The 12,605-nt window shown below is 43.0% G+C and overlaps 1 pseudogene; it reads left to right on the top strand.

Moving 5' to 3' along the window:
- LOC111979530 (kin of IRRE-like protein 1) overlaps window positions 1-12,605 on the top strand; it is a 42,285-nt pseudogene that overhangs the window by 675 nt on the left and 29,005 nt on the right.

Here is a 12,605-nt window from a genome sequence, read left to right as displayed (position 1 = left end):
CCGCGCTCCTCCCACAATAAGTTGGCGCTGAATTTTGGCCATTCGTCCTGACCAGACCTGGTGCTAACCTGAGTTACGGCTGAGTCAGGCCTCGCTTTGGCTCCGCACACGCCGTTCTTCAGTTCCTGCCCACAAATATTCTATAGGATTCGAGGTCAGGGCTTTTGATGGCGCTCTCCAATAACTTGACTTTGTTGTCCTTAAGCCATTTGTTGCCACAACTATATGCTGGGGGTCATTGTCCATTTGGGGTCATTATGTGGATTTATTGAAGCAACATCTCAAGACATCTGTCAGGAAGTTAAAGCTTGGTCGCCACATGGGTCTTCCAAATGGACTGGCCCATTTGGAAGACCATTTGGAAGACCCATGCGCGACCAAGCTTTAACTTCCTGACAGATGTCTTGAATGATTCTTCAATAAAATCCACAATTAATTCCCTCATGATGCATCTATTTTGTGAAGTGCATGACCAATGCCCTCCTGCACAAAGCCCCCACAACATGATGCTGCACCCCCCGTGCTTCACGGTGGGATGGTGTTCTTCGGCTTGCAAGCATCCCCTTTTTCCTGCCAAACATAAACGATGTCATTATGGCCAAACAGTTCTGCTTTGTTTCATCAGACCAGAGGACATTTCCCTCCAAAATGTACGATCTTTGTCCCCATGTGGCAGGTCAACACCGTAGTCTGGCTTTTTATTGCGGTTTGGAGCAGTGGCTTCTTCTCCTGCGAGCGGGCCCTTGTCAAGGGGCCTATGTTATGGTGTATGTACTAACATAGGGGACCGTTTTACTTTGGATATAGGTAACTTTTGTAACCTGTTTTTCTCCAGAAGCATCTTCACAAGGTCCTTTTGCTTTGTTCTAGTTTTTTTTTCTAGCGAAATTTGTGATTTCTGCACTTTTTTTTTTGCAACCCCCAAAAAAGGTACCTTCATTTTTTACTCATTACGGGAGAGGGGGCGGAAAAAAACAGAAAGGCGAGTTTTTTTCTTTTTTTCCTTTTCCGCGCTGAGCGGTATGGAACGGACACTTTGCGTTGGCTCCCAATGAGGTGTTCTAACACTTGCGCTTTATCTTACTATTTGGTTCTGTTTTTAACCCCCAAAAAAAGGGATTTGGAAAAGGGGTCTTGGCTGATTTTATTTTCTTGTTTGATTCTTTCCCCCATTTATTGGATGTCAAAAAGCAACAAAGAGGGGGCCCAATACTGTTTGGGAAGTTGTTTGGACAAAAAAGGGTAAGAGCGCCCCTTTTTTCGGACAAAAAACAATTATTTCCAACAGGCTACAACCCTTCCCCAAGTGGATAACCTTCAAAAAAATTTTTTAATGTCAAACTGGGGCCTATTTCAAGCAAAAGGCTTACAAAACAAAAGCCGATAACAACACATTTTTTACACAGGGGGTGGGAAATTTATCCAAAGCAGTTTTACAAAATTTTTTCTTCGCAAAACCAGTCCAAAAACTTACAGCCTTGGTAATTTAAAAACTTTTTCTGGCCCCCAACTGGCGGGGAAACTTTTGTTCGATTTTTACAGGGTTGAAATTATAAAGGTCGAAAAACAAAAGCGAAGAAATAAATTTCGGGTCTCGGCATTAAAAAACCCAAATGTGTTTGAAAAAACAAACATTAACACTTGTTTGGTATCACTATTATCTTGCCCCAAAGTTAAGAAATTGTCCGCTTTTAAAAAACCCCTGAAAAACAACACTTGCCAAAAAAACTAATTAAAGCTTTGTTAAAAACAAAAGAAAAAATTTGTGGAGGTTGCTGTTTTCGAAAAAAAAAACAAAACCGAAAAAAGCTTTTTAATTTTTTTGACTCCAAACCTAAGTCGTTCTAATGTAAAAACAACTTCAACTTCAACTGCCTGTTAACACCAGTTTTTGTAATGTAAAAAACTTCCCAAACAAAAACCCCTCTTCAAACCTTGTTTACATAATTCTTTTAACCAGACGGGGAAACAAAAAAAAAACTCTTCAAATAAAAAAATGCTTTGTCTTCAAATCTTATATCAAAAATTTCTCTTAGGATTTCGGTTCTCTTAGGTCTTTTTTTCTTATAACCCAAAAGGGATAAAACAATATACATTTTTTTTTGTTTATTCTCTTGGACCAGTTTCAACACAAAAACAAACAATATCCCACTATTAAACAAAAATGAATAACAACCAAGTAAAACCACACTTCAAATCCAGAGTGAGTATAACCCATTTGAATTTGGGGTTTTTACATTTGGGAACAAATAACCCACGCCCCGCAAAATATTTTAAAATGAATTTGCCCTCTTTCCGGGCCTTTACAACCAAGCGTCAATAAAGATCAAAAGCGCCCGCCACTTCTGGGGGGCCCATTTCACCTGGTTTGAAGTTTGGGGGGGATTGTTGGGCCCGTGGCTCAGCGGGCTTTTGTGGGTAAAAGGCGCGTCTTTTACCCCCCAAAAAGCTTTGGGCTTTTGATTCGGTTGGGTTGCTCGAGCCCTTCCAATTTTAGGGGCCCCTACCGGCTGTGTTTGCGCGCTAGCCCCCCTCTTGCCCGCTGGTCGACCTCTATGTCCTCAACAAAAAATAATTTCCACCATTTAACTGGCGGGGCCGACAAAAGTTTTTTTTAGTCATATGAGAACGAATGTTAACCCACTACAAAATATATAGAAACTAAGTGTTGTGCGGCATTTTCCGCGGAATAAAAAAGGTTTATATAATTACCCAGGGGGGGGGGGGAGATAACCCCCCTTTTGGTGGGGACTTTTTTTCCCCCAAAAAAAAAAAAATTACACGTATACAAAAGGCCGTTATTCTAAACATGTAATCTAAATTACTTTCCCCCTCCCCCCTTTTCTCAACTTCACTTCCCTTTTACACCCCACAAAACATTTAACCCCGATAAAGGCCGAAAGGCCAAAAAAAAAAAATAAAAAAACACAAATAACAGGGTTTTTTTAAGGAAAACTTTATTTTGCAAATAAAAACAAATTTTTAAAAAAAAAACGGGGAGGAAGGAAAAATTTATCACATTTTTTTCCACATAAAAAACTAATTCCCAGGGGGAAAAACACCCATTAACTTCAGTTTTACTTTTTTTGTTGAAAAAGGCCACCCTTTTTTGGCCTGTGATTACCGGCGGCGGACCCAAAGGTCTTTCTGTTGGGGACGCTGGACGGCTAACAAAGTTTTTGGGCGGGGCCCCCACCACAACCTTTTGGTTACTTTTGGGGAGTTTCCTGGTTCCCCCATTTTTCTTTCTTCTCTGCCAGCATTTTCCTTCCCTCCCAAAAGGGCTCCGCGTTTTCAGGGTTTGGGCGGGATTGGGGGGGAAGCGTCGCTGCAACCCAGGGGCGTTTTTTTTGCTGCCCACAACACCAGTTCTTTTCTAAACAGGGGGAAGGGATGTGCTCGAATTTCGGGTTCAAGGTCTTTGGGCTCTGGCCTGCGGGCCAACCCTTTTCAAAAAGCGGGACATTTTTTCAGAAAAGGACCTTTTGCGTTTTTTTTCCCGCAAGCCCAAAGGTCCTGCGCTTTTTGGGGTTCTTTGGGCTGTATTCGTTTGCTTCTCTAAGGGGTTGTTTTTGGTTTTTCCCTGTTCTGTTGCAAAGGTGTTTTTTTTAACCTTTTGGTTTTTTTTTTTCCCAGGGGTCGTTGAAGGTGTTTTTTCCCTGAAGTTTTTTGCCCTTTCCTCTAGAAAAAAGCAGGTTTCTTTCATTTTAAAAGGGAATTTTCCTTCTCTTTGTTAAACTTTTTTTGCTCTCCAGTACCTTTTTGACGGGAGGCTTCTCTCTTATTTCCCCCTAGGTTTTCACTCCAGGTTCCATTTTCAATAAAATCTCTATCTTATGCAGCGTTTTTTTTGCTGCAGAAAATTATAAGGAGAAAAAACGATTGGGAGTTATATGGTACCCTTACTGGCGGGGGGGAATTGTATTCTTTTTTCTCTCCCTTTTACCTTCCCTCCCAAACAGCGCAACGAGTAAGCGGAGTAACTCATGACAAGAAAGCCTTGTCAGATGGTAAAACCATTGGGGTGCGGTTTCGGTTTTGGGTCACCCTTTTCTCTCCCTTTGGACCAAGGCCCCTCTGGTCCCCGAATGTTTGCCCCTTGCTTTCCAGTTTGGGGGGCGTTACCTTCAGGCTTTGCGAGCGGAAAGCAAGAGAGCCCCGCAAAGCTCTAAGGAAAATAGAGGCGTTCATATTAGAGCGTGGAGTTGTCCCAAAAAAAAACAAAAACTTTTTCCTCTGCTTGTGGAAGGCTACCCGAAACGTTTGACCCAAGTTAAACAATTTAAAGGCAATGCTACCAAATACTAATTGAGTGTATGTAATCTTCTGACCCACTGGGAATGTGATGAAAGAAATAAAAGCTGAAATATATAATTCTCTCTACTATTATTCTGACATTTCACATTCTTAAAATAAAGTGGTGATCCTAACTGGCCTAAGACAGAGAATTTTTACTAGGGTTAAATGTTTGGAATTGTGAAAAACTGAGTTTAAATGTATTTGGCTAAGGTGTATGTAAACTTCCGACTTCAACTGTATATGATAGTAACAACTTTGTTGTCTTTCTGATACAATGTAACTCGCGGTCGATCTAAAAGGATGGGCTTATTTCAGGCAAAGTGAGGGCTGCTCTGGGGGCCATCTGCCATGGGGCCAATGTGGAACCAATGAGTGAAGGCGCATCGGCCTAATTAGAGCAGCCTACGTGGGGCCAATATTTTAGTCCGCATCGGGCCTATGTCGTGCCAATGTGGGCATGTTTGTGGTAAAAAGATGGGCTTATTTCAGGCAAAGTGAGGGCTGACATCACCAGTTATGGGCTTCCCACACTGGGCCACACTGGGCAAATGCCTTGGGGTTTAATGTGGAGCCGATGAGCAAAGGCATGTTCGCCCAATGTGGGAAGCCTATGTGGGGCCAATATTTTAGCCCGCATTGGGCTCACATCATGCCATTGTGGACATGTTTGCTGGGATGTGTCTGACCCTCTCTCTCGCTCAGCCTGGCCCAGGTACCGTGTGCTGCGGGTGATAGACGTGGGCCAGTATAACCTGGAGATCTCTGCGGCAGAGCTGACCGATGACTCCCTGTATGAGTGCCAGGCCACAGAGGCTGCCCTACGCTCCCGGAGAGCCAAACTCACCGTCCTCAGTGAGTGTCTATCTGTCTGTCAGGAATGTGTGTGTCCAGTGCAGTGTGGACTGTATAAGCAGATTGTGTGTGTGTGTGTCCAGTGAAGAGTGTGTGTGTGTCCAGAGCAGTGTGTGACTGTGTGTGTGTTCAGTGCGGTGTGTGTACAGCAGAGTATGTGATCGGAGCTGGAGCGGAGCCTATCCAATTTGACTGGAGCATAGAGCGAGATTCCCAAAGGCCGGAGCGTCATTTCACGAGCTCAGGGCATGCCCGGCCCAGCATGCATTTGTAGTCTACTTTATTTAGCTACTGTTATGGAGTTTGCTAAATATTTTCATAAAGAATCTGATATAAAACACACAGGTGCAACATTAAGGTGACTTACAAAGATGAGGACCAAGAGCAAGAGAGGGAGTGCTGTGATGTAATGTCCACAACTAAAGAATCATTGTGGAATCTGAAAAGACACTTATCCCGAAAGCATGATGGTGTAACCTACCTTTTATGTGCACATGCTAAAAGAAAGGAACGAGGTGGGTAGATAACTGTGTCATTGTAGCAAAGTATTTATAAACCAAAAAACTGATCTCTTAAAGTGTTCATTCGTTTTTGTTCTATTATCTATACAATAGGCCATAATAGATTTTGGCCCAATAGGACTGGCATATTGCAACTTTCAAGCATTCCTTTTGATTGGGTTATTTTGCCTAAAAACCTTTAGGACTAGCTATAGAAAAATAAAAAAACAACTCAATCTCTGCCCAACCTGGCAACAGTGGCCATAAGGGTGTTTAGCATCCCCAATGGCTTTGCAAGTGTGGAGAGGATATTCTCTGCTGCTGGCCTGTCTCTCCAGGCACCATCGCATGAGCCTGAAGCCACAGACTCTGGTCAAACTGGTGTTTCTAAAAATGTATTCAAAGGCACTGTAGACAAAGCCAAATAAGGCATTTACATTTTTTTTCTCCATTCGAAGTAATGCGCAATTTATAGACTATAATGATTTAATACAACAAAATGTTGTTTACGTGCTGAGCACTTAATGTCCCTGACTCACTACCAGCCTAGTGTGTCGCACTCGCAAATGCTATCTATTTCTTTGTAGGCTATAGCCTTGAAATAATTAAAATGAATTATTTAGGCTATATTATTTCAACTCCCTGTCTGGCTCCTGACCTATTCAGAGTGGTTATATGCTGTTTAATATGACATGTAGCCAATTTGAAATGATGTGCTATTCTTACATTGACCTTTTCATGTTGATTAAAATTATTTTTATTCAAATCATATGGTTTGGTTTCAATACTTCAAAACAACATGGTAGGTCCAGGTAGTCACAAAAAATAGATAGGTGTTGGTTAAATTGTGATTTTAATGAATGGAGGGAATTTGGAGCAGCAGTTTCTTTTTTCTTTGAGCGTGGAACGGTTTTTAGCGAAGCGGTTGGAAAGGATGTGAATTTACGACTGCTCAACTCCGCTCACATACTCTGCAGTGTGTTTGTCTAGTACACTGCGTGTGTTGCCCTACAGTCCCTCCCGATGACCCAGTGATCGAGGGCTTTCCAGAGATCCTGCTGAGAGCCAATGTCTCCTATAACCTGAGCTGTGTGTGCCACGGGGCCAAGCCACTGGGCATCATCGAGTGGAAACGGGACGGGGTGGCCCTGGAGGGAGCCTTCAGCACCACCGTGAGTTACATACAGACACAGCGGCATGAACACCCATGCATATTGCCATATTGTGTCACTAAATACACCTTTAGTTGGCTCCACCCTGTCCTCCTCTTTCCTGTTTTTTCCATTTCTCTCCTCTTATATCTCTCTTTATATCTCTCTTTGTTATCTCTCTTTATATCTCTCTTTATATCTCTCTCTCTCTCGATCTCATCTCTCTCTCTCTCTCTCTCTCTTCTCTCTTCTCTTACTCTCGCTCTGTCCTTTCCTTTCTCTCTCTCTCTCTCGTCGTCTGCTCGACGTCCTCTCTCTCATCATCTCTCTCTCTCTCTCTCTATTCTCTCTTTTAATACTCTCTCTCTCTCTCTCTCTCTCTTCTCTCTTCTCTCTACTCTCTCTCTCTATTCAATTTCACAATTTCAAAGGCTTTAATTAGCCATGCGAAACATATGCTAACACATTTCCAAAAGTAGCTGAAGTAGAAAAAACAAAAGTGACAATAAACACATACAAATTTATATTTAGAAACTATACACGTAACAAGAAATATTACCAAAAGAATAAAGACATTTCAAATGTCATATTATGGTCTATTACTACAAGTGTTGCTAAGATTGCAAATAAGCTTCAAGTAACAATAAAAGAAGAAAAATAAATAAACATGAGATATACAGATTTGTATTTACAAATATTTTTTATATTTTTTAATATTTCAAACCTTTATTTAAAACCCAGGTAGGCCAGTTGAAAACAAGTTTCTCAAGTTTACAACATGCGACAGACTGGCCAAGATTAAAGAAGCACGACACACATGGAAAACACAAGTACACAGGACAAAACAAGTAACGAATAACCAAAAAGAATTACCAGTCAAATAAGCACACAATAACAAGAAACCAAGTCTATAGCGTACAGCGTTGTGCAAAATGAGAGAGGAGATAAGGGAGGTAAAGGCAAATAAAATAGGCCCCATAGTAAGCGAAAAGTAATTACAATTGAGCAATTGACACTGGAAGTGATTATACACTGCCTCAAAAAAATAAAGGAACACAAAAGACAACACCAATGAAATCCAAGTCAATCACACTTCTGTGAAATCAAAACTGTCCACTTAGGAGCAACACTGATTGACAAATAAATTTCACATGCTGTTTGTGCAAATGGGAATAGACAACAAGGTGGAAATTATAGGCAATTAGCAAGACACCCCAATAAAGGGAGTGATTCTGCAAGGTGGTGACCACAGCCCACATTCTCAGTCCTATGCTTCCTGGCTGATGTTTTGGTCACTTTTGAAATGCTGGCGGTGCTTCACTCTATGGTAGCATGAGAGACGAGTCTACAACCCACAAAGTGGCTCAAGGTAGTGCAGCTCATCCAGGATGGCACATCAATGCGAGCTGTGGCAAAAAAGGTTTGCTGTGTCTGTCAGCGTAGTGTCCAGAGCATGGAGGCGCTACAGGAGACAGGCCAGTACATACAGGAACGTAGGGAGGAGGCCATAGGAGGGCAACAACCCAGCACAAGCAGGACCAGCTACTCCGCCTTTGTGCCAAGGAGGAGCACTGCCAGAGCCCTGCAAATGACCTCCCAGCAGGGTTGTTGCCTCCTACGGCCTCCTCCACGGTCTCCTGATGTACTGGCCTGTCTCCTGGTAGCTCTTCCATTGCTGGCAGGAGTTGTGGACCCATCTCTGTAGTTATTTATTTTTGTCATAGTTGTTTCTAGGGGGCATTTTTGGGAGGTTATACTGTCACCTCCAGGTAGGTGTTTTGTCCACTGTGTGCTGAGAGTATCAGGTTCTTGTTCAGTTCTGGCATTAGGTAGCGTCCAGACTAGTACATGTCCCTTTGGCCTGGAAATTATTGATCTCCGCTCGTCGTTAAAATATGTGGATTCTATTGGGAGGATATAGTTAGCGCAACATGAAGCAGATTTTTCTGTGTTGAGATCATTTCTTAATAATTTCTAGCCAAATGTAAAATGTTCCTCGTTTTGACTCTCTCTCTCTCACTCTTTCTCTCTCTACCTCATCGACCACGCCCCCCCCCCCCGTCCCCCCCGTCCCCCCCCCCCCCCCCCGTCCCTCCTCGAACCCCCACCCCAGGAGGTTCTCCCAGACAGAAAGAGGGGTGACGACAAGGAGCTTCCTGCCCATCATCCCAGAGGACAAAAGACAGCGACGGACACAACTTCACCTGTGTGGCCAGCAACAAGGCTGTTCCAATGGGAAAACGCACCACCGTCACCCTCAACGTGCACCGTAAGTGTGTTTGTATGTGTGTATGTGTGGTGTATGTGTGAATGTGTTTCAAGATTATTGAATCTTTCCCCCCTCCCTCCCTCCCCTCCCTCCCTCCCCTCCCTCCCTCCCTCCCTCTCCTCCCTCCCTCCCTCCCTCCTCCCTCCCTCCCTCCTGCAGACCCCCCCAAGGTGACCTATCGCATGGATGCACCGGTCTGTCCTGGAGGGAGAGAGAGTCATCTTCACCTGCCAGGCCACTGCCAACCCTCCCATCATGGGTATCCGGTCAGTAGTAGTCTGTGTGTGTGTGTGTGGCCACTTCCACCCCCACCGCCAAATATGGCGCTGTACAACGTGACCGGTCGGGAGTAGGCTACAGTACTAAGAGCGAAATAATCCTAACATTTCCACACCCTAATTGTAGTCTAACCAATACCCAAATGGAGATTCAGTGAAAATAAAAATCTGATCGAGTTACCAAGACCAGTCTCCGTGTTTGTCTCAGAGCAGCGTGAAACGGTGGTGAAATAGTTGACAACACGCGTATAGGCTATTGCTTCAAATCCTATTATAACAATTGTATGACTTTGGGACTTTCAGTAAGCTACAATTAGCTGCCTTCATTAGCCTTTATTTCAAGATTTAGGTCATGGTAACCATTCAGATCACATGAACCATCCCGTTGTTACACACATAGACATTTCCATATATCTGTGTTAGATGCATGTGTGACAACTCCACCAGTCCTATTTAAAATTCTGTTTTTTTTWATCAATTAGTATATTTGAGTTTAACCACAATATTTGTTGTATTATTTGTTCTGTCTTTTCTGGTGGATTAAACTGAATTTGCAACCAACTATATCTTCGAGATGATTTTGTTTTCAAATAACCGAAAGTGAGCGGTTGTAATCTGTATAAAGGGGAAAAGCCATTCTTGAACATGGGGTGAGACATTCTTATTAATTTGCGAAAGAACCAGTTTGGATTTAAGTATAACTTTTGTATGACTGACGCCTTTAGTGAGAGGTCTAATGCTTTAATATTTAATAATTTCTGTTCCCCGAATTCATATTCATTATATAAATAGGCCCATGTGCACCTTGATATTTGAGATGGAGGCGGGAAGTCCCGGTTCACCAGCATCCCCCGATCCCCTTCGGACGCAGCCGCGCCTAACGGGGAAAGGGGGTGCGCCTTGCGGCCGTGCCTAACGTTGAAAGGGAGGATGGAAATGGTCGGGCGCAACCCATGCGTCATGGAGAAGCGGGGAACCGAGCGAGAGCCGAAGCCAACCTCCCGGCCCAGAACCCCGCGCCGAGGGAAGGGAGAAGTGGAGGGCGTGGGCCCTACCCTACCCAGTCCCCAGAGAGATAGATACTCCCACCGTGCTTCATTGGTCTGTTTCGCTTGATGGCCCTCCGATCTGCACTTATTTGATGGCCCTCCGACCTGCAACCATTTTCTACGGTTATATACAGTATATGTATTCCCTTACTTGTACTGTGTCTGCCCGTTTTACTATCGTCCTGGGCTTATAGATCGAGTCAATCCTTCATCAGATGAACCGCAACATGTCGGCTAAAGCGATTTAATTCATGAATGCTTTTGAAAGTTTATAATATTGTGATAGTGAAGAGCAAAATTCCTCTCAAGAGAATTAACATTACAGTTACACCAACTGGTAGGCTAATCACACAATTGTACAAAATGGTGAAGAAAGTTACCCCTCTACATACACATTTTCACACCTACAGTAGCCGGGCTATTAAACGAATCGTTGGATAACAGATCGGCTCTCGGAACTCATTAACAGGCGTTACTGTGTGTGTTTTGATATCCTCTCTCTCTCTCACGATCGTCTTGATGAGGAAGAGTGGACCAAGGCGCAGCGTGATATAAATACATCCTCTTTTTATTATACGAAGAAGATGAACATGAAACGAAACACTTTACAAACTAACAAAACAACAAACGACCGTGAAGCTACAAAACGAAAGTGCATACACAAGCTACTAACGTTTAGACATAGACAATTACCCACAACAGCCTAATGCCTATGGCTGCCTTAAATATGGCTCCCAATCAGAGACAACAATAAACAGCTGTCTCTGATTGAGAACCAAACCAGGCAACCATAGACTTTCCTAAACACCATCACTGAACACAACCCCATACACTCTACAAAACCCCCTATACAATACAACCACCCAAGACGAGACAAATACACACAGACATCCCCCATGTCACACCCTGACCTAACTAAAATAATACAGAAAACAAAGATAACTAAGGCCAGGGCGTGACACTCTCGCACTTGCTGTCTTGACCTCTGAATGCTCGGCTATGAAAAGCCAACTGAAATGTACTCCTAAGGTGCTGACCGGTTGCACCCTCTATAACCACTGTTTATATTTATGTTTATGTTGATAAATGAAGGTGAAATAAATAAATAAATATTATTTGACCCTGCCGGTCATTAATTACATTTTTACATTGTATTCAATTTCCAGCGAGACTATTCAAGCCATTGACTCACTGATGGTTGAAGATGATGGGCGATCGGCAAAGGCAGTCTGGAATCTGCTGGCATCACAGCACAATATCAACATCGCTCTAATCACAGTCATAGAACAGTTGAATAAACTTGAGTGAACTTATGGAAAGGCTCTGTAAGACTATATATATATATTTTTTTATACCTTTATTTATGTATACCTTTATTTAACTAGGCAAGTCAGTTAAGAACAAATTCTTATTTACAATGACGGCCTACCCAGGCAAAACCCAGATGACGCTGGGCCAATTGTGCGCCACCCTATGGGACTCCCAATCACGGCCGGATGTGATACAGACTGGATTTGAACCAGGGACTGTAGTGATGCCTCTTGCACTGAGATGCAGTGCCTTAGACCGCTGCGCAATTCGGAAGCCATGACCAATATGACCAATATTTACAGTCGGAAGTTTACATACACCTTAGCCAAATACATTAAACTCAGTTTTTCACAATTCCTGACATTTAATCCTAGTAAAAATTCCCTTTTTTAGGTCAGTTAAGATCACCACTTTATTTTAAGAATGTGAAATGTCAGAATAATAGTAGAGAGAATGATTTATTTCCGCTTTTAYTTCTTTCATCGCATTCCCAGTGGGTCAGAAGTTTACATACACTCAATTAGTATTTGGTAGCATTGCCTTTAAATTGTTTAACTTGGGTCAAACGCTTCAGGTAGCCTTCCACAAGCGTCCCACAATAAGTTGGGTGAATTTTGGCCCATTCCTCCAGACAGAGCTGGTGTTACTGAGTTAGGTTTGTAGGCCTCCTTGCTCGCACAAGCTTTTTCAGTTCTGCCCAAAAATGTTCAATGGAATTGAGGTCAGGGCTTTGTGATGGCCACTCCAATACCTTGACTTTGTTGTCCTTAAGCCATTTTGCCACAACTATATGCTTGGGGTCATTGTCCATTTGGGGTCATTGTCCATTTGGAAGACCCATTTGCGACCAAGCTTTAACTTCCTGACTGATGTCTGGAGTGTTGCTTCAATATATC

This window comes from Salvelinus sp. IW2-2015, linkage group LG19 (genome assembly GCF_002910315.2).
Source record: "Salvelinus sp. IW2-2015 linkage group LG19, ASM291031v2, whole genome shotgun sequence".
Taxonomy (NCBI): domain Eukaryota; kingdom Metazoa; phylum Chordata; class Actinopteri; order Salmoniformes; family Salmonidae; genus Salvelinus; species Salvelinus sp. IW2-2015.
This window is presented reverse-complemented; position numbering and strand designations above follow the sequence as displayed.